The sequence below is a fragment of the Gymnoscopelus braueri genome (assembly GCF_963280865.1).
Source record: "Gymnoscopelus braueri genome assembly, chromosome: 16".
Taxonomy (NCBI): Eukaryota; Metazoa; Chordata; class Actinopteri; order Myctophiformes; family Myctophidae; genus Gymnoscopelus; species Gymnoscopelus braueri.
The window spans coordinates 13,428,943-13,446,954 of NC_137616.1; the positions used below are offsets into that span (position 1 = coordinate 13,428,943).

At 40.7% G+C, this 18,012-nt stretch overlaps 1 pseudogene across 1 annotated transcript; it reads right to left on the reverse strand.

Moving 5' to 3' along the window:
* Nucleotides 1-7,783: 7,783 nt before the first annotated feature.
* Nucleotides 7,784-17,074, reverse strand: LOC308102824 (centrosomal protein of 57 kDa-like; annotated as a pseudogene). Its single transcript has 7 exons — nucleotides 17,000-17,074; nucleotides 11,664-11,738; nucleotides 11,074-11,168; nucleotides 10,564-10,686; nucleotides 9,051-9,155; nucleotides 8,428-8,572; nucleotides 7,784-8,112 (listed from the first exon to the last, which is right to left on the reverse strand). The product of its transcript is annotated as a centrosomal protein of 57 kDa-like (transcript).
* Between the last annotated feature and the right edge of the window lie 938 nt (nucleotides 17,075-18,012).

Below are 18,012 nucleotides of genomic sequence, written 5' to 3' on the forward strand. Positions count from 1 at the left end.
GAGACATTGATGTCAACATATTGACACGTATTAAGAGTTCGGCTTTGTTGTGGGATCATTTCAACTCTAGTCCTCTTCTACGTTACAATTGTAGATGAGTATGCTTTCTTAGCTTTGGCCTTCTGCGCCTTTGCTTGACCAATGTTAGGTGTTCTCAGAGGGAAACACACACGCACAGACGGGTGACTTGGACTTACTGAAGGTACTGTTCCAATCAAGTCTGATTGATCCTGTTTTACCTCACTTCAAAAAGTAAGGGCTTTTTGAAGTGACACACCTATTTATAGAAATTTATTTCGTCACGCGTCCCTCTAGCCAATCAGAGGCATTGGTGTCAACAAATTGACACGTGTCACGTGGAGCTTGCCCAATGTTAGCTTGGCTAACAATGTTTGCTCACACAAAGCGAAAACATATTCTCCACCTTCGGCGGAGACAATAATGTACAGTTATTTATTCTCATTCTGCAGGTTTCAGTTTATTGTCATATATTTTAGTGTTTGATCAAACTGTATGTTGTCCATTCAGTATTATATTGTCTCTGTTGGGTGGAAACCGCATTTCTCCAGAACTGTTAATTTTCAGGATTCAAATTCAAAAATAGCAAAAGTAGCAGATCTACAAGCTCAAAACATGTTGCTTTGCACCGCGTTTGGAGCTTGTAGATCTGCTACTTTTGATGCTTTTGTGTGACGCTGTAGTATGATCAAGTAGGGCGCTAATTTACGAATAAACACAACAAGTTAGGATATGGAGATAAGAGGTTTCTGCCCGACAGCAACGATATATAAACATATAAACTAGTAAATAATGTGGATTTCAGAATCCATGGGGACGCTGTGGCTCCAATGTGAATCTGACTTCTTGTGACCAGACTGAGACATCAGTCATGATGTCAGTCATCTATGACAGAGGGTCTCAAACTTTTCAGGCCTTAACCCCCCACCACCCCCCCATATTTGAACTGGGGACCCCCCACCCTGACAAGCACTTGGAATTGTAGGAGTTGAGGCATTACATTTCACTTTTCACCGATAAATATTGTGAAAATAGCTATAAGCTACAAGTTTGGCTATTTTTTTAATGTTTGCCTCTCATATTTTACAATTTTACAAATGTTTTTATATATATATTTTTAAATGATTATGTCATGTTAGCGGTACTAGCGGTTTGGCCCACTAGCGGCCCTCGCACCTCCGATCCGACCAATTATGTCTGAGTCATGTCAGGAACAGAAGGTTTTGGACCCACAGATGCATCAACTTAATGTTACTAGTATTTTTTTAATTGAATTTTGTACATGTCTACACAGATTTAGAGGAATATATAATTTTAAATTAACACTAGGAATCTGATATTCTAGGATGATACTGAAAAAATAACCCCACAAACAGTAATAATATTTATACAAAAGTTACAATTGTTATAATAGCACTGGTCTGATATTTGCTTCTTTTCTCTCTCACTTTCATCTCACCACATGCTCTCCCTGTGGATAATTCAATATCATGATGATGAGTGACTTGCAATTTAAAGGGGGTTCTGGTACAAGAACACAGCAACCAATGGTAAATCAAAAATGAATATATCAATTTCATGTTATTGCCTAAAATTGTAGCTTGTAAATTGAGTAGCTAATAAATAAACACAACAAATTAGGATATAGAGATAGAGGTTTCTTCCCGAGAGCAACGATATATAAACAACATATAAACTAGTAAATAATGTGGATTTCAGGATCCATGGGAACGCTGTGGCTCCAATGTGGATCTGACTTCATGTGACCAGACTGAGACATCAGTCATGATGTCAGTCATCTATGACACACAAATCTATGTCGCACAAATCCCGAGGGGGACGGGGGGGTTTCATCCCCCCAGCTTCAGATTGGACCCCCCTAAGTCATTTAGAATAATAAAAATAAATGTGAAAATAATATTTTTTTGATAATAAATCAGGAAAATCTGGCAAAAATAAGAATTAAATAACATAACCCTAACCTAACCCTAACCCTAAATAAAGTAACCGAAAATAAACTAACAAAATCCGCAATTTTTCCCGGCGCCAGCACGGCTTGCGCGCGGCCGACCCCCCCCCCCCAGCCTCAAGCCAGATTTTCGTCCCTGATCTATGCAAAGGGTGTTAGAATAAAACATTTGCTCAATAATCTAATGTGTAAAAACCTGTTACAAAAACAATCCAAAACAATCCAAAACACTCAATCAACGAGATGGCAGTCATAACTCCAGGTGGCCAATAGGAGACCAGCGTCAAGACCAATAACAACATTTCAAATTCTGGCTGCACACTTGGTCATGGTCTAACATGCACTTTAACATTAAACCCAATAAAATATGTCTTATACAAAAAACATTAACAAATAGATATCAAATATTTTCTCAAACTTTTCATGCCGCGACCCCCCCCACCCCCTATATTTGAAATGGGGACCCCCCAAAATAATCATATTTGAACTGGGGACCCCCCACCCTGACAAGCACTTGGAATTGTAGGAGTTGAGGCATTACATTTAGTTTGACTCTTTTTCACAGATAAATATTGTGAAAATAGCTATAAGTAATTTTTTACATGCCTACAAAGATTTAGAGGTATATCTCATTTTAAATTAACACTAGGAATCTAATATTCTAGGATTATACTGAAAAAATAACCCCACAAACAGTAATAATATTTATACAAAAGTTACAATTGGTATAATAACACTGGTCTGATATTTGCTTCTTTTCTCTCTCACTTTCATCTCATCACATGCTCTCCCCATGTCTTACACTCCAACAGACAGATAGAATAGCAACACAGGCAGAAACACTAGGCTAATGTAATAATAATGACTATCATTATTATCATTATTATTATTATTATTAACTGCATGGCTGCCTCTTTTAATACCTCTATTCATAATCTCTTATCTGCCTCTTTTAATGACTCTATTAATAATCTGTTATGGGACAGTGGGACACAACTTTGTTGCCCTGATCGTGAGGTGCATTGACAAAAACAAAACACAAATATGCAGCATGTACTTACAATGTTTTAGGACCTAAGTAACCAACATTTGAAGCTAACATTGTAGGGTTTTTATGTCTTCTGGAAAAAAGGAAATTGTCCAGCTTTTTGGACACATACTTGTGCTTGAACCTCTATTGCCCTCTGAACATGTAACATGTAAACAACAAGCAGGGTTACACTTGCAATACTAGGAACAACTTTCGTTTGCAAGATCAGAACCGATACACACAGTTCTGCTCTGGTAAATAGGCATTGTTCCAAGACCATATACATTACAAGTAGGTGAATGTTGCACCAGAAGCCAAACCTGCTATCTGATCAATGCAAATGTGTCCATGAGGTTACAATTTGCATTATTTGTTTAACCCTTCCATTGTGTTAGGGTCTTTTTTGACCCGTTTTCAAGTTTGAATAGGTAAAGGGTACTTTAAAAAAAAAAAAAATATTTCTTTATTGGAACGAGGCTTCATGATATCCTCAGAAATAGCCATTTTAACGAATTAACGAAACAAAATCATCACAAAAACAAGTATTTTTTTCATTTATTTGTTTTGGAAGTGTGTTCTAATTATTATTCTTAATTATTCTATTATAGCTAGATAACATCATTATCCATTGCCTTCATTATAGGAAATTTAATGAGTGAATTTTAACATTTTTATAATAGAAAACGAGATATATTGAAAGATGAAACCCTAGCCCTAACCCAACATAATATTAAAGTGTTTACATGGATATGAATGCATTACAAGTCAGCTATGAGGTGGGAGAAAAAAATAATGAAAATACTTATTTTTTGAGTATTTTGGGCTGATTTAAATCACAGGTCAAAAATTGACCCGCTAACACCACAATGCAGTTTTCTAACTCAATGCAAGGGTTAAAAAGTGATATTTAAAATTGATTGTTGACATCAGGTTTGAAATAGGTCAGTGATTCTCAACCTTTTGAATTTCACAGAGCTGCAGTTTTATATGCATTAGGCCAAAGACCCCCATTTGATATGATTTCTTATCTCTGGGACACCAATTTACATTGTACAATCCTCACTGTCAATTCAACTCTGAGAGTATACAAATGGTTCCATTTGTAACACTCTCAGAGTTACAGACCCGTAAGAGTGCATTTGGACCCAGACCCAACATGGAGAACGAGTAATATAGGTAGTGGTTAAGTAGGTAGCACCAATCTGCACCGTTTCCATTGTTGTGTTGAGGTTCAGGTCCGTAGTGAGCTCTGCAGAGCTCTCATGTCCCTCAGCAGTCTCAGGTTCTTCTTGCTCCGCTTGCCTGGTGCCACCACTTTCACCGTCCCCGCAGAGCGACCCCTGGTGGCCACCGTGGTGGTCACCTTCACCTCGCTCCTCTCGCCCCGTCTCTGGCTCCCACTGGCTTCTCTACGCAATTTCTTCATCTAGTTCCAATGAGACAAAGAGGGAAATGAGGTAAGACATAACTGTAATCATGTACTGTATTTGCACGCACATACAATAATAGATCTAAAATATCAAATAGATAATCAATCAATAATCAATTTGAAAAACTTGGATTTGATTAACGTTTTTTCAAAATAGCCGATCTTCAAGCTCACAACGGGAGATTGCCTTGAAGATCGATTTCACCCATAATGACAGATGATAGAATGATCTTATTTTACTTTAATGTACTCTTATATAAGGTAAGAATACAAATCTAGAATCTTGGTGTGAATGCATGCATTTACGTATACCTGTGTTTTATGTCTGTAGAGCTTGTTAATCTACTCTCCTTTCTTCTCCATCTTCAGCAGCAGCATCTCTTGGTCTCTCTGTAGCTCTTTCCTCTCCCGCTCTGACACACTGGCTTCACCCTGCCTCATCAACTCGTCCTGCTCTCTGCAATCACACACACACACAGTTCTGTAGAATTTACTGGCATTCATGACCAACATACGAAAGTGACACGAGACGCGTGTGCACTCTGCTCAGAAAGAAATAGAATCACGTGGATGTCGGGACTCAAATGGGAACGGTGTCACTCGAATGTGACTTCATGTGGCCAGCCTGTGATATCAGTCATGTATGACGGCAGACCTCTGTGACATTCAAATTCGGGCAAGGTTTCAGCCTGACCATAGCCATTATAAAATAAAAGAACATTTATTTGACTTGATCAGTCCAGTGGTTTCCACTCCGGACACACACACACACACACACACACACACACACACACACACACACACACACACACACACACACACACACACACACACACACACACACACACACACGGCTAAACTCCTGTAGAGCCACACTGCAATAGACTCCTCACATGCTCATGAGTCGGAGCTCTTCCTGTAGTCCGTGCAGAAGCTCTGAAAGCTCCTCCCCACCGCCGCCAGACGAGGAGGAGGAGCTGCTGTCTGATTGGCTGTGACTGTCGGTCACAGGCACAGCCAATCTGTGGCTATTACCACAGATTGGCTATTACCAGAGCAGAACTGTGTGTATCGGTTCTGATCTTGCAAATGAAAGTCGTTCCTAGTAATGCAAGTGTAACCCTGCTTGTTGTTTACATGTTCTACCAGCAGAGGGCAATAGAGGTCCAAGCACAAGTATGTGTAAAAAAAGCTGGACATTTTCCTTTTTTCCAGAAGACATAAAAAACCCTACAATGTTAGCTTCAAATGTTGGTTACTTAGGTCCTAAAACAGTGTAATTACATGCTGCATATTTGTGTTTTGTTTTTGTCAATGTACCTCACGATCAGGGCAACAAAGTTGTGTCCCACTGTTAATTTTTAAACTTTGTTTTATTGGTTTTTCTGCACATTGATAACACATTAAGTGGTATTCGGTTCATGATATGTGCTATAGGGGGAAAGGGAAAGGAAAACGTACAGGCCTTCACATTGAAGGAACCTCAACAGAGGGAAAGAAAACAAAACAAAACAACTTGACAAAAAGACAGCATTAAAGCAACAGGGGAAACAATAAAACAATCCATCACAAAACAAAAAGCAAGCCCAAAAACAACTACTCGCACGCATACACACACACACATACACACAGTGTCACTTTGGTCTCACCCTAGCTCCACCCCTTTAAGTAACAGATTCAATCGGGAATAACCGGAAAAGTAATTCCATCTGCGTAAACCAAGAAGGGATCCCATATGTCGTGGAATTTTCTAACAGAGCCTCTCAATGTATATCTAATTTTTTCAAGTTGTAAGTTATTAAAAATGTCTCTTATCCATTGAGTATGGGAGGGTGGAGTAGTCGATTTCCATCTCATGAGTATTAGGGGTCTTGCCAACAGTGTTACAAAGGCTATCAAGTCTGCTTGAGTTCTAGACAGAGGCAGTTGGGAGGTACCAAACAGCGCGTTAATGGCGTTAGGCTCAATGAGTGTCCCAGCTAGTTCTGTAAGAGTATTTCAAAAATCTCAGTCCAATATGTGCTCAGAGAACCGCATGACCAAAACATATGTACATGTGTTACAGGTGACTGGTGGCATTTTTCACAGGCGGGGTCGATGTTATCGAATATTCTTGAGAGCCTAGCTTTCGTCCAGTGGGCCCGATGGACAACTTTACACTGGAGTAGGCCGTGTCTGGCGCACAACGATGAGGTGTGAACCCGACTCAAGATTTTTCGCCAAAGACTGTCAGCGATCTCCTCCCCCAAATCCTCCTCCCACAGGTCTTTTACACAATTAACAGGTGTAGCAGATAAGGTTTGAATCAAATTATAAAAATGTGAAATTATGCCCTTCTTCCCCGGAGCCTGAACGAGAAAGCTGTCCAATGGACATTTCTCAGGAAGGTTAGGGAAGTTTGTGTACCTGTTACGGACAAAACTCAGAATTTGGAGTCGGAGCTCTTCCTGTAGTCCGTGCAGAAGCTCTGAAAGCTCCACCCCACCGGTAAATAGGCATTGTTCCAAGACCATATACATTACAAGTAGGTGAATGTTGCACCAGAAGCCAAACCTGCTATCTGATCAATGCAAATGTGTCCATGAGGTTACAATTTGCATTATTTGTTTAACCCTTCCATTGTGTTAGGGTCTTTTTTGACCCGTTTTCAAGTTTGAATAGGTAAAGGGTACTTTAAAAAAAAAAATGTTTTATTTCTTTATTGGAACGAGGCTTCATGATATCCTCAGAAATAGCCATTTTAACGAATTAACGCAACAAAATCATCACAAAAACAAGTATTTTTTTCATTTATTTGTTTTGGAAGTGTGTTCTAATTATTATTCTTAATTATTCTATTATAGCTAGATAACATCATTATCCATTGCCTTCATTATAGGAAATTTAATGAGTGAATTTTAACATTTTTATAATAGAAAACGAGATATATTGAAAGATGAAACCCTAGCCCTAACCCAACATAATATTAAAGTGTTTACATGGATATGAATGCATTACAAGTCAGCTATGAGGTGGGAGAAAAAAATAATGAAAATACTTATTTTTTGAGTATTTTGGGCTGATTTAAATCACAGGTCAAAAATTGGCCCGCTAACACCACAAGTGGATGCAGTTTTCTAACACAATGCAAGGGTTAAAAAGTGATATTTAAAATTGATTGTTGACATCAGGTTTGAAATAGGTCAGTGATTCTCAACCTTTTGAATTTCACAGAGCTGCAGTTTTATATGCATTAGGCCAAAGACCCCCATTTGATATGATTTCTTATCTCTGGGACACCAATTTACATTGTACAATCCTCACTGTCAATTCAACTCTGAGAGTATACAAATGGTTCCATTTGTAACACTCTCAGAGTTACAGACCCGTAAGAGTGCATTTGGACCCAGACCCAACATGGAGAACGAGTAATATAGGTAGTGGTTAAGTAGGTAGCACCAATCTGCACCGTTTCCATTGTTGTGTTGAGGTTCAGGTCCGTAGTGAGCTCTGCAGAGCTCTCATGTCCCTCAGCAGTCTCAGGTTCTTCTTTCTCCGCTTGCCTGGTGCCACCACTTTCACCGTCCCCGCAGAGCGACCCCTGGTGGCCACCGTGGTGGTCACCTTCACCTCGCTCCTCTCGCCCCGTCTCTGGCTCCCACTGGCTTCTCTACGCAATTTCTTCATCTAGTTCCAATGAGACAAAGAGGGAAATGAGGTAAGACATAACTGTAATCATGTACTGTATTTGCACGCACATACAATAATAGATCTAAAATATCAAATAGATAATCAATCAATAATCAATTTGAAAAACTTGGATTTGATTAACGTTTTTTCAAAATAGCCGATCTTCAAGCTCACAACGGGAGATTGCCTTGAAGATCGATTTCACCCATAATGACAGATGATAGAATGATCTTATTTTACTTTAATGTACTCTTATATAAGGTAAGAATACAAATCTAGAATCTTGGTGTGAATGCATGCATTTACGTATACCTGTGTTTTATGTCTGTAGAGCTTGTTAATCTACTCTCCTTTCTTCTCCATCTTCAGCAGCAGCATCTCTTGGTCTCTCTGTAGCTCTTTCCTCTCCCGCTCCGACACACTGGCTTCACCCTGCCTCATCAACTCGTCCTGCTCTCTGCAATCACACACACACACAGTTCTGTAGAATTTACTGGCATTCATGACCAACATACGAAAGTGACACGAGACGCGTGTGCACTCTGCTCAGAAAGAAATAGAATCACGTGGATGTCGGGACTCAAATGGGAACGGTGTCACTCGAATGTGACTTCATGTGGCCAGCCTGTGATATCAGTCATGTATGACGGCAGACCTCTGTGACATTCAAATTCGGGCAAGGTTTCAGCCTGACCATAGCCATTATAAAATAAAAGAACATTTATTTGACTTGATCAGTCCAGTGGTTTCCACTCCGGACACACACACACACACACACACACACACACACACACACACACACACACACACACACACACACACACACACACACACACACACACACACACACACACACACACACACACACACACACACACACACACACACACACACGGCTAGACTCCTGTAGAGCCACACTGCAATAGACTCCTCACATGCTCATGAGTCGGAGCTCTTCCTGTAGTCCGTGCAGAAGCTCTGAAAGCTCCTCCCCACCGCCGCCAGACGAGGAGGAGGAGCTGCTGTCTGATTGGCTGTGACTGTCGGTCACAGGCACAGCCAATCTGTGGCTATTACCACAGATTGGCTATTACCAGAGCAGAACTGTGTGTATCGGTTCTGATCTTGCAAATGAAAGTCGTTCCTAGTAATGCAAGTGTAACCCTGCTTGTTGTTTACATGTTCTACCAGCAGAGGGCAATAGAGGTCCAAGCACAAGTATGTGTAAAAAAAGCTGGACATTTTCCTTTTTTCCAGAAGACATAAAAAACCCTACAATGTTAGCTTCAAATGTTGGTTACTTAGGTCCTAAAACAGTGTAATTTCATGCTGCATATTTGTGTTTTGTTTTTGTCAATGTACCTCACGATCAGGGCAACAAAGTTGTGTCCCACTGTTAATTTTTAAACTTTGTTTTATTGGTTTTTCTGCACATTGATAACACATTAAGTGGTATTCGGTTCATGATATGTGCTATAGGGGGAAAGGGAAAGGAAAACGTACAGGCCTTCACATTGAAGGAACCTCAACAGAGGGAAAGAAAACAAAACAAAACAACTTGACAAAAAGACAGCATTAAAGCAACAGGGGAAACAATAAAACAATCCATCACAAAACAAAAAGCAAGCCCAAAAACAACTACTCGCACGCATACACACACACACATACACACAGTGTCACTTTGGTCTCACCCTAGCTCCACCCCTTTAAGTAACAGATTCAATCGGGAATAACCGGAAAAGTAATTCCATCTGCGTAAACCAAGAAGGGATCCCATATGTCGTGGAATTTTCTAACAGAGCCTCTCAATGTATATCTAATTTTTTCAAGTTGTAAGTTATTAAAAATGTCTCTTATCCATTGAGTATGGGAGGGTGGAGTAGTCGATTTCCATCTCATGAGTATTAGGGGTCTTGCCAACAGTGTTACAAAGGCTATCAAGTCTGCTTGAGTTCTAGACAGAGGCAGTTGGGAGGTACCAAACAGCGCGTTAATGGCGTTAGGCTCAATGAGTGTCCCAGCTAGTTCTGTAAGAGTATTTCAAAAATCTCAGTCCAATATGTGCTCAGAGAACCGCATGACCAAAACATATGTACATGTGTTACAGGTGACTGGTGGCATTTTTCACAGGCGGGGTCGATGTTATCGAATATTCTTGAGAGCCTAGCTTTCGTCCAGTGGGCCCGATGGACAACTTTACACTGGAGTAGGCCGTGTCTGGCGCACAACGATGAGGTGTGAACCCGACTCAAGATTTTTCGCCAAAGACTGTCAGCGATCTCCTCCCCCAAATCCTCCTCCCACAGGTCTTTTACACAATTAACAGGTGTAGCAGATAAGGTTTGAATCAAATTATAAAAATGTGAAATTATGCCCTTCTTCCCCGGAGCCTGAACGAGAAAGCTGTCCAATGGACATTTCTCAGGAAGGTTAGGGAAGTTTGTGTACCTGTTACGGACAAAACTCCGAATTTGGAGTCGGAGCTCTTCCTGTAGTCCGTGCAGAAGCTCTGAAAGCTCCACCCCACCGCCGCCAGACGAGGAGGAGGAGCTGCTGTCTGATTGGCTGTGACTGTCGGTCACAGGCACAGCCAATCTGTGGCTATTACCACAGATTGGCTATTACCAGAGCAGAACTGTGTGTATCGGTTCTGATCTTGCAAATGAAAGTCGTTCCTAGTAATGCAAGTGTAACCCTGCTTGTTGTTTACATGTTCTACCAGCAGAGGGCAATAGAGGTCCAAGCACAAGTATGTGTCAAAAAAGCTGGACATTTTCCTTTTTTCGAGAAGACATAAAAAAAACTACAATGTTAGCTTCAAATGTTGGTTACTTAGGTCCTAAAACAGTGTAATTACATGCTGCATATTTGTGTTTTGTTTTTGTCAATGTACCTCACGATCAGGGCAACAAAGTTGTGTCCCACTGTTGTAGAGTAATTCAACAGTGCTTGTGAGACAGAACCCGGCTGTTGCAGAGCTGGGGCTGGTGCTGCTTCAGCAGAGACAGAACTGACTGGACGTTGGCTCGGACCGAGTGGCTTCCCCCTACCGACTGGAGGGACAGAGAGAAACATAACATGTATTATGAATTAACTAATGATGTTGGTGGGGTCAAGGAAATGCACCTTTAACCACTTTCAACCAGGTCTCCCTATTTTAGGCATGTTATTATAGGTAACAATAATACAATACAATACATTTTCAAAACTAGCAAAGAAAATAGCCCGTCTACAAGCTCATCGCGATGCGACATGTTGTGAGCTTGTTGATGGGCTATTTTGTGTGACAAAAACAAAAACATTCAAGGCTTCATGGGGTGTGTAATTGATAGAAAATAAGCCATCTTTTGGGTGAACTACTCCTTTAAGCTGGCACTTCGGCACGTGTCAGCTACAGAAGGTTGGCATGTGTCAACTACATAATAATAATAATAATAATAATAATAACTTGGATTTATATAGCGCCTTTCAGAAACCCAAGGACGCTTTACAGTACACAAAGTATTGTACCACATAATGGTGGTACAATACGGTGTGTGTGCTCATACCGTTCCGGTCACAATGGGTACATCCCCGAGGCTCAGTCTGTAGTGTAGCTGTGTGTGAGAAGACTGCTGCAAAGACTTATGGAAAGAGGTAAACAAACAGCTTTCACATGAAAACAAGCACGTTCACACTCAAGTGAATAGATGACACAAGCTATCAGTCATCTCCATATTTAGGGAAAGTTTCAGCCCTAGCCGACCTCCTCTGACTTCCAATATAAAGATGATTTATTTCATAAAGTATAAAACTTAAGGTGAGGATCAAGGGGCACGGTGGCGCCTGCAGTAACTTCTTTGTCTCTTCTGGGCAGCCAATCATGGTCCTGCAGTCACTGCTTGTGGTCCTTAACTCCCTGCTGGATTTTCTGGTTCACTGACCAGTTAAATCTTTCCCCCAACTCCCGGACCCGCCCCCGTCAGCAGCGGCAAATCTCGGTCCTGTATTTATTGTTTCACTGACCAGTTAAATCTTTCCCCCAACTCCCAGACTCCATTCCTAGTTGAGGAAGAAGGAGGAGCATGGTGAAACAGCACAGAAATGATTAAATAAAAATAAAGATTGATTTGATTGATTTTTACACTTTGTCAGCTTGTTCTTTTGTCATTCCATGGTACATCATGATCTAGTAATTGTATTCGGTTTTTTTACATAACCTGCAGTCCATTTGGAAATCAGTTGGCTGTTCATTGCAAGAGGAAGTTACAATCTTTTCTATTTTGATTATCTTACTGCCTTCAAAGTACCCAGGCTGTGCTCCAGTATTTTATTTATTGTGGGTAATGTATTTGAGAACAGCAAAACCGATCATGTATGAGTTTATAGCCCTGAAACATGACTGTCATATCGTGACCGACCGTCATGGATGAGCTCAACTTGGTATTTAAACTTTCTCCCTTTTTGGTCCGTACATCTACATGAACGTTCATATTCCAAATATAAAGTACTTACCCCATGGCTACGGATTTTACAATTATGTACGTTTCCTCAGAAGTACCCGAATATTCTGAATTGTTAAATAAAAAGCATTTTAATCCGATTGGTGGCCATTTTCCCCTTATTTTCTTCATATGCTTTCAGTTACGTGACCCTATCGGCTGGCAGGTGTATTGCACTCTGGTACATTATAACTCTATGAGAAAATGGCCACCGATCGGATATTTTAATCCGATCGGTGGCTTTTTATTGAATAATACGGAAAATACGGGTACTTATTGAGGGCCCGTACATAATTGTAACATGTGTGGCCATGAGCTAAGCACTTTATTTTTGAAATCTGAACGTGTATATAGATGTATGGAGCAAAAAGGGAGAAAGTGCAAACACCAGGTTGAAGTTCATCCATGACCGATCTGCTGTTTGTGGTAGCCGGCTACAGTGCCTCCCCGAACCGAATCCACAGACAGCCAATCCGTGTCCCAAGAGAAACCACGCTGCTGATAGAGTAAACAACAACAGAGCCCATCCCCCAATACCTGAGTGTACTCCATAGAGTAATAATATATCAGTCTAGGCCTACTGTACAGCCACATCACCTCCCCCCACATAACAGCAACTCGGCAAGATCTTTTTCCACTCTGGCTGAGTGGAAGGCTGAACAAGCAGCCAAAGGGTATGGGGAAAAAAAGGGACTATGATCGGATCCCACCGGCCAAATAGAGGGGTTACTTTATATTACTTTGTATTTTATGTTATATAATATAATGCATAATATTGTTGTCAGGCAGACAACAATATCTAAATTAACGCCCTACTTGATCATACTACAGTGTTACACAAAAGCAAGATCCAAAAGCTCTAAAGCTTGTAGATCTGCTACTTTTGCTATTTTAGAATTTAGGCAAGAGATAATATTTTTTATACATGCTAAATTGCTGCTATACGAAAACGTATTGTTACTGTTTATTTTTATTTTTAATAATGTCACTGACATCGGAAGGTGTACAGTATATAATTTGTACTTTTACTATTTACAAGCTAAAAAGCACAATATGTGTACAAGCTAAAAAGCACATGCTAAAACTACCTCAAAATGTAGAGTTGTATTTTATGTTATATTGTTGCTGTCAGGCAGAAATCTCATCTAAATTAACACCCTACTTGATCATACTACAGTGTTACACAAAAACTTGTAGCTCTGCTACTTTTGTTACTTTAGAATTGTTATCCTTAAAAGTAACAGTTTTGGACATAATGAGGTTTCCACCTGACAGACAATATATTTTGTACATGCAAAATTGCTGCTATACGAAAACGTATTGTTACTGCACTGTTTCTTATTTTTATTTTCATTTGTAATAAAATGTCACTGACATCACAAGGTATTCTTCATTTTATGTATGGTCCAGTAGGCTATATTATTAATTCATATCAGTCACTGTATTCCAGTGGGGCAAGGCAGCCTACTGTAAGTCTTAAACAAAATAGATGTTGCATTAATAAATATATATAAAACATTTATCCATATTAAACCTCAACAGTGAGTCAGTGGGTGACCGTCATGGATTTACTTCAACCTGGTGTTTGCACTTTCTCCATTTTTTTTTTACCCGTTCAGATTTCAAATATAAAGTGCTCACCAAGGCCATGGATGTTGCAATTATGTACGTTTCCTCAAAAGTACCCGTATATTCCGTATTGTTCAATAAAAAGCATTTGAATCCGATTGGTGGCCATTTTTCTCCATAAGCTTTCAACATCGCGACCTTATCGGTTGGAAGGTGAATTGCACTCCAATACGTTATAACTCTATGAGAAAATGGCCACCAATCGGATTAAAATGCTTTTTATTGAACAATACGGAAGATACGGGTAATTCTGAGGGCCCGAACATAATTCTAACATCCATGGCCAGCCCTTTATATTGAAATATGAACGTTTATGTAGATGAATGAAGCAGTAAGGGAAAAGTGCAAACAAAATTGAAATGACATTTCCGGAGGGTTTACCAGGCTACGCAAAGACATGGCTAGCATGCAGACAGCGTAAGACCGCATGGCTCATTTGCATATTCTCGTGAATTTTAAGTAGCCATGCGGTCTTCATTTACTTGTAACAGAGTATTTCTGTATTGCGGTATTGATACTTTTACTTAAGTAAAAAGATTGAGTACTTTTTCCACCACTGATTACTAGCAATAAGCAATAACTTGGATAACAATGACACGATTGCTAAATGTCGGCTATTTATTATTACCTACATAACTAAACGAGTTTAGGGAGTTAGGGGAAACAAGAGCTTGTCATAGTGTCAACATTATATTATATAAGCAAAATATAATGTAGGCTAGATCTGCAGTCATGCTGACACATAGGATAAGTGTCGAGCGCCTGTGAGCAGGCTGCCGTTTCATCTGCTCTTGTTTGAGTGTCTTTTGTGAGCTTTTTCTTTTCCTATAAGGGGACTTTTTGTTTCCTTGGCTCTTTATATATCCTATGGATAAGGACATTGTATATCATTCACATTCATTCATTCCCATTGGTGTAATGTTTTCTTAAATGTTTACCATGCTTCTTTTTATTGACCTCTGTATGAATGTATTGCACTGGAGCCGTTGAGCAAAGCAAATTTCCTTCGGGATTAATAAAGTATATATCTATCTATCTATCTATCTAGGGGGTCCTCGTAGTTACTACAGGGGGTCCGAGATATAACATTTTCTCTCTCTTTTTTTCTTCTTTTTTTTACGCAGCATCCCTATTTTGCGGGGTAACCTACATTCACCGAAAATAGCCAATCTACAAGCTGACAATGCGTCATGCTGCAACAGCTTGTAGATATGCTATTTTTGGTTGAGAAGTTTGGTGGCAAAAAAACAAGTACAGAGCCAAATGTCGAATGATTAATGCTTTCATCTCAACGTCAATTTTAATGTTTTCCGAATGAGAAATACAAATGTATTGGCTACTATGATAAGCACATCATGCTGCTATTACCCTGACATTATGCAGAGTAGGCTATAGGCTATAAGCATGAATATTCTTCTTTGTTACATAACTAACAGAGTTTGGGTAGAGTTAGGGAAAGCGTTCACAATCACACTCTACAATTTTATTACACTTCTTCTTCTTATCACATAGCCAAAATATAATGTAGGCTATACACTTAATAGAAAATTGGACACTGTTTAGCTGTATGTCGGAAAGAAACCATGCAGGAACATTAAGTCAGCCAGTAAAAGCTCACGTTCTGCTTTGATCAGGTTAATGTTAATGTTATATTATCGGCTGCCTACAAGCATCGTTGAACTCGTGGCTCAATGTGCCCTCGGTGGCTCGTGGTAATTATTAATGCTTTGATCATCTCATCAATTGTAAGTCTAGAATGACAGACGCAATGAATACAAGAGTATGTTACATTATATGTACAGTATATATATGCTACAAGCAAGCAGAGCCACAGTTGAAGAAAGTTGGCTCAGGCAGGAGTCGATCCCGTCCTCCCAGTGCGTGTGCTTTTCTTTGATTGGCCGAACGTTGATATTATTGCGCTCCGACCTCGACAAGCAGGTCGGTAGCGCTGTCGCCTCACAGCTAGAAGGTCCTGGGTTCGATTCCCGCCAGGGACGCTGTGGGCGCTGGGGGCGTGTCTTCTCCTCCGCGTCATCAGCGCCCATACCCTATGTGGGGTTGGCGAAAGGGCCTCTCTGTGTGGAGTTTGCATGTTCTCCCCTGCGGGTAGTTAATACCCTCACAAAAACATGTAGTAATCCTGGTCACTATACCGCCTCCCCCATGACAGCCGGGGCGCCTGATGGAGGGGAAGGGAACTGGTTGGAATAACGTGTTCCTTCCACGCGCTACGTCCAACCAGGGAAACTCCCCCCTGTCAGGTGACAAGAAGGTCAGTTGGCTCTCATGCATTGAAGGAAGCATGAGCTCGGCCCTGGCCTCCCTACTGTGGGGGACTGGTGTAGTGCTGGTGTAGGGCTGGTATAGCGCCCAGGATCACTTAGGAAATTGGCACCGGGTGAAAAAAATGGGTTACAAAAATCGCGAGATAAAAAATTTAGAGAAAAAAAAAACTGTGGTATGGCTGAGAAAATGGTGAGAAAAAGAGGTATAATATCTTCTTGTGCATTCATTTAATAATTTAGACTAAAGCTTTATCAATCTACATGAAACATGGTATTAAAACGGATAACCACTATCTGTTAGATTAATGTTATTCACATTCTATATAATGAATAACTAAATAATGAAAATATGAATATAAATGGTAATATAATGTCTACAGTGCATATTGGGTAGAACTGCAAGGCAGACAAACCAAAGCAAACACACAGAACACCAGCTTACTGATACATTGTGAACATGATGGTTTCAGCACACAACTCTCTCACAGATCCAGTAGGTGACATGGATAGAACACGGTGCATCGTACCATCCTCTGTTAGAAGAGGAAGATCGAGCCCCATCGTAATACTCAACACAGTCTGATTCTGTATTAGGGTAACGGCAATTTTCAGGCTCATTGCATTCAGCATCAGGCTGACCAGAGTACCAGTACCTGTAGAAGTAGACATTTAATTCATTCATTACAATACCTTTAAAAGGATGATTTTTCACTCTAGATATTTCGTTTTTTGAGTGGTGCCAACCACTCCTACATTTGACCGTGTGTGTGTGTCTGTCCGTCCGTATGTTTGAGCACGGCCTCAACAGCTGCAGCTGATTGCAGCACAAAGATGCAACCGGTTACACTAATTCAACACAAACATGCAACACACACACACGCTGGCTCAAACCTGGGAACTGGAGCTATGACTGTTTAAAGCCCAGCCAATAGGAAAACAGAGGGGGCGGGGCTTAAGCAACTACAGCCTGCCTCTATTGGGCATCTAAGTGCACCTAGCAAGTTTTGTAGGTTTTCGATGCTGGGAACTTGCTTATTCGGACGACTAGCTGGCTTTACAACCCAGTTAGGCCTCACAGTGGCTCTTGTGTCCGGTTCTAAACAACCAGACGATTATCAGTTTTACAATGGTCCTTCGAAGGAGAGCCGGATTCAAGGCTTACTGTGGGGGCAGTCTGCCAAAAGCCACAAAGAAAGGAAACACCAAGGGCGGCGAGAGGATTCTGATCCTACTCACAGGGGTCACTGACCCGTCTCGACGCAAGGGGAGAGTGTCCTAACGTAAGTGGACCTCTCTACTACTCACAGGGGTCACTGACCCGTCTCGACGCAAGGGGAGAGTGTCCTAACGTAAGTGGACCTCTCTACGACTCACAGGGGTCACTGACCGGTCTCGACGCAAGGGGAGAGTGTCCTAACGTAAGTGGACCTCTCTACGACTCACAGGGGTCACTGACCGGTCTCGACGCAAGGGGAGAGTGTCCTAACGTAAGTGGACCT